Here is a 6,000-nt window from a genome sequence, read left to right on the forward strand (position 1 = left end):
TCTACTATCGTTAGGTAAGAATCCCGTCGCGGTGGGCGCTCTGATATTACGAGCATTTTGCGTGATCACGGATTGAGATTCAATTCTGTTCTGATTCTCAATCGTTATTTTTCTCACAGAGACGTCTCATCTTTCTCTGTATGTGGAGGTTGGATCCCCACAACACAAGCGTCGGAGCAGCACTATTCTGCTGTCCGTTTATTATTTATTAATTTAAGGTAAGGACTCCATTCTGCTAGGCGCACTCAAAACTTTCCGGCATTTGCCTTATTGCAGATTGCGGTTTAAACTGTCTTTTGACCCGTACTCGTAATTTTATTTTACAGACACTTCTTTTACCCTTCTTTTGAGTTAACCATTATCGGGCAATACTCATCGGAACTACCATTCTCTACATCACGCGATATCTAAAGGTAATTGAGACGCTTAGTACTGTAGCTGTTACATTAGTTTTAGCCTCAGATAAAGTCCGTTATAATCAAACCTATGTATTACTACCCCTAATAGTGCCTTTATGCATTCTTCTAATGTTTCCAACCAGCTACAGTGCGACTATCGTTTTCAGAACGGTTTATATCGACGCTATATATACCACCATCCTCCTTGGATATCCCCAGGTATACATATAACGCAATTGTGCACAATGGTAGAAACATGTTGAGTTTAAATAATAAATACTATTTACCATATATAATGCTGATTAGCTACCATTCAATATTTTCCTTTTCCTCCCTTTTTGTATATCATCCGCCCTTTCTCCATCTACCAGTCAATTGAGAGCATTTGGATATCATATTAAGCCGCATTTGGACAAGGCAACGTTTATCCCGAGTATTGATTTCTACCCACTACTGTGGAGATCAGGTATAAAAAATAAAAAATATATATCTACGGCCTTCTATGAGAATGGTTGACAATGAAATGGGTTACCACCTACAGGCTATATACACACTGAAATTCTCATGTGCACTGGCCTCCTCTGTCGTCTATATTAGTAATTAAATTACCTTAAAGTGTAGGGGTATCCACATGTCTTGCGCAGTGTATTTGACCCATTCTGTCGCAATTTTGAATGTATATATCCTGGATTGTACCCCTGTTTCAGTCATGTCCCCTCTTATATTATCAGGACTATCTCCACTTTGAATCTTCACTATTACCATCATAATTACAGAAGAGTCTACCTTCCATCTTAGTTACTGCATGGATAGAGCGTCCAATGTTGTAAGTAATTGATCGTGTACTGCTATGTGTTGCCTGTAATTTATTTAAAGGAATATGAGGAGTTGATTAACCCCATATTTACAACCTCCATCAATGGGGAAACAAAATGTAAAGTTTGGAATATAACGAAAATATGGCTATCTAGGAAGAGTTTATTAGAGTGTGCTTTTCAACGATAAAGGTTGGAACCGGTTACGAATGATCCATTTATGATCAGTTATTGTTGAGTCAGTACTGTACAATCACGAGATATTATTCTGGTAAATTATTGCCATTGGGTGAGCAAATTGTAATGGAGGGTCAGTCAGATAGGAAGGATTGTCGTATTTAATGTGGTGATATTGTTTAATATGTTTTTCCAGTCATTTGCAATGTTTATTAAATATATATTAGCTGGCATTTAAACGAATGATTATATATATATATATATATGGACGATATTTTAATATATATTTCTTTCTCATATATATATTTTCAGGATTTATTCTATGTCTCCTGAAGAAGGCGGTTCACTGCCGAAACGCGCGTCGAGTTTTTATGTTTTAATTTGATTTATTATGTGTATTTTTGTGTATGAATTTCACTGTATTGATTATGAATTTTATGTTATATGACTATTAGAATTGTATGTAATTGAAGCAATTTTTATCTTTATCATATAGTTAGACCTTTTGGTCATACTCTGTATGGTTTTTTAAACAAATAATCATTAAAAATATTTACTTTGTATAAACATTGTTAATTGTTCGATTATTCCTTCCTGACCACTGATTCCTCCTGATTGTTCACACTATATATTTAGACGTCCTGGGATTTTCCTCACACCAGTTGCTACCCTGCCCTAGGAGTCTATATACTACCCAGGGGGTCCTTGTTGTTTCCACTTGTTTACCCACAGCTTGTCTGTGTAGGGCTATGTGCTTCTTTAGTATCATTACAATTGTCATCAAAGATTGTTAGTACTGACTGGATCATTAGTTTGTTCCGTGGTTGTTTATATATTCCCTCTAGATTTATACCCTTCACATTATGGCCCAACTACCTACCTTTGGGTTCTCAGACGATGTCTTCGCTTCCCTAGTAGGAGCTAGTTCGGTGGCCAATAACAGTGGCACCACTAATATAACCAATAATGAAGATAGTCGCAAACTTCTTGATCTTAAAAAGAAATTAACACGCATGGAAGCCCATGGGGAATTTATGTTAGCATATCTTAAAAATGGCATCATCCCCATGGGACTTAGAGTACGGAATATTCCTGGCCTTTTTGTCCATCATAGGCCGTTCCTTGAAAAATGGAGCCTTATTGCCAACAGATGCTCCCGCGATCTTATGATCCTCATTATCGAAACCGCTAGAGAACTAGCCGCAGATATCAAGAAAGAAATCGATGATTTAGAGACCAAACTTAAAAACTCCGGTAACATAGATGAAGCAATAAGGAAAATCGAAGAGGCTAATAAAGAACTAGAGTCATTCAGTGCATACCTTAACAAACGCAAAAACGACAAATTAACAAAAGACAAACGTTTTTGTACACTGGAAGGCACTTACCCATTTTTGAGACAAGACTTTTATAAACAGAACCACTACAATGATGAAACTAGACCTACTCCACAAAGAGTTAACAACTTCACAGACTCCTCAGACTCAGAGAATGAGGGAAATAGCAATTATTATGAGGCGGAGAATTATAATCAACATAATGGACCCCATACTAAACAGCCTTTTTTAGCCAACCGGGGCCCACGACGAGGGAGACCGAGAGTCCATTTTCAAAATCAATCCAGAGGCAATTTCCAGCAAGCCCACCATCACCAGCAACAACATCAACAATACCAACATCAACCGCAGGAACCCCAATTCATCCGCGAAACGCGGAATCGTCAGTATTGGGGTCAGGGGATGTGATCCCCATTTTTAATCTGTCCTCCAAACATCTAGACATCCACACTGAGTCATTACTCTCGAAAGGTCTATCATATGTCCCCCATGCACAAGTCAATATATTCGAACTGCAAAAAGATATTATCTCTTTCTTTCGAAAAATTAGATTGAAGAAGTTCTTCTCGGCCTCCAGTTTAGACACCAATGATTTAACTCAAACAACTAGCCAGCTATCGCTACCTTCCACTTTTAACCCCTCCTTAGACCAACTAGGACCAGAGGTGGCCAGTTTTGAACTTGTTGTTCTTCAACAATTAGAAAGGTCCCTTAGATTCATACCGAAACCCATATATAATCTAAGTAGAGACGAATCAGAAGCTCTCCAAAATCTGAGAAAAGATAACAAACTAATAATCAAGAGCTGCGATAAGGGAGGTGGCATTGTCTTGCTAGACAGTGTACAATATGAACAAAAAATGATAACCATGCTGTCAGATACTGCCACTTATTCTCAGATAAAAATGAATCCGATTAGTTCAATCTCTAAAAAGATATATAACCTAACATTAACAGCATTTACCTCAGGAGAGATTAACCAAAAAGAATTTGACTATCTCAATAATCATCAACATAAAACTGCATGCATCTATGGCATGCCTAAAATCCATAAAGACCAAACAGACCCGCCTTACAGACCCATCGTGTCTACAATAGGCACTAATACAGAACCACTTTCCAAATTTATTGACTCCTACTTACGCCCTCATGTGCCGGAAATCGCCTCGTACATTAGAGATACAGGCGCAATGATATCAAAAATAGAAAATTTACCATTTGATCCCAACAAAGATCTGTTGGTCACGATGGACATCGAGGCGCTGTACAGCAATATCCCGCAGCAAGAAGCAATACTAGCAACCAGTTGGTTTATTGAAACCTTTAACATCTTATGTCCTAAAGACTTCATACTTGATCTCTTACAGATAGTCCTCTCTGAGAATATTGTTGAGTTTGGAAATTCCTTATTTCGCCAAGTCAAAGGCGTCAGTATGGGGGCATCTGTGGCTCCCTCTATTGCCAATATCTACATGGCAGCCTTTGAAGCTAGATTCATTTATAATGAGGTAGCCCCCTTTTTCGAATCCATCTCCCATTGGTCCAGATATATAGACGACATCTTTTTTATCTGGACCAATGGGAAAGATTCGCTCCTTGAATTTCTTGAGTGGATAAATCTGACAGATGTGAATCTCAAATTCACTGCCCAATACAGTGAAACACAGGTCGAATTCTTAGATATCATCATTAAGAATCAAAACAATAAACTCATCGTTGATCTGTTTATCAAATCGACAGCGAGGAATACCCTCCTTCATTTCAAAAGCTTTCACCCGCGGTGTCAAAGAGAGAGTATTCCTTTCTCCCAATTCCTCCGAGTTAGGAGGAACTGTTCGAACCTAGTAGACTTTGACACCCAGGCCAAAATAATGAGACAGAAATTTCTCAATAGAGGTTACCCACATAGATTGATACGAGACTCATACAAACGAGCAAGATTTTACGATCGCGACCACCTCCTTAGAACAAAACCACCTACAACTAAAGACCAACTAGTATGTATCACAAAACATTCTACTCTTGACAATACAGTCAGACACATAGTCAACTCAAACTGGCATATTCTCAATGCTAACCCCACCAGCATTAAATTAGACAAGCCTATCTTTGCTCATAAGAGAAATAAAAATCTTAAGGATCTCATAGTACATTCTCGCTTTACAACAAATAATGCCCATTCAGAATTTGTGCAGAGATCAATCAGAAATAATTTTCCTGTTAGAGGCACTGTCAAATGCTCATCCTGTAAATCCTGCAGTAACATCATTGAAGGTGAGTTCTTTGAACATAATGGCTGTCGAACTTCTGCCCAAGACATGTGGAATTGTAAAACTATGAACTGTATTTACTTTATTTTGTGCCCATGCCAACTTGGCTACGTAGGTGAAACCTCCAGGTCGGTCCAAACTAGACTTACAGAACATAGGTCAGCTATCCGTACAAACAAACAACTAGCCCCTTTAGTGAAACACTTTAATGAAAATCGCCATGCTCCAGATGATTTCAAATGGCGCATTTTGGAGAAAATTAGAATTCCAAATAACAAAGGTGGCGAGCAAGTCAGAAAGAAAAGGGAGGTGTTTTGGATCTTCTCCCTGGGAACTTTCAAGAAGGGCCTTAATGCCGAAATTCCTTGGGAGAATGCAATCCTTTAGCATCCGTTTATAAACTATTTTTGGCCTGTTCCATTTTCATTCGCTGCGTCATGCCTTTCGGCGTTTTCGCTATGAAATTATGAATGTTACTGAACCTATTTAGAAAAATATTACTTTCCGATAGCAGTTCTTCTTAAAACATATATGCCCTATACATATTAATCATTTGAAGGACATAACTAACATCATGTAATTACTCTATTTCCAATCAAGATTCCATTAACTAGTAATCATCTAATATATTTAGGAGTTTATATTATTCCTCTGTGTCAGTCTGTAGACATATATGTAGAAATGATACATTCATTGATAGATGTGACCAAGTATATAGAGTCACACTATCTTAGTCCTGAGTGGAAATATCTCCTGGATCTCCCAAACTGTTAACATTGCCAATTCGGGGTTCCGTAAATACAACTAAGAGTCTGTAAAAGATTCAGGTAAATATACTTCAGACACCTTCCATCTATGAAATGGAAGGTCAATACGTTCGAACATCCTCTCTGTTTTGAATTCTTTATTTGAACTTTCTATCATTATTAAGGATCAATATTCAAAATAATAGGGCTTTTTCAGTAGGAACCTCACATCTTGATATATAGATATAGGTTGAGAT

This window comes from Lissotriton helveticus, chromosome 12, assembly GCF_964261635.1.
Source record: "Lissotriton helveticus chromosome 12, aLisHel1.1, whole genome shotgun sequence".
In the NCBI taxonomy this organism is placed as follows: domain Eukaryota; kingdom Metazoa; phylum Chordata; class Amphibia; order Caudata; family Salamandridae; genus Lissotriton; species Lissotriton helveticus.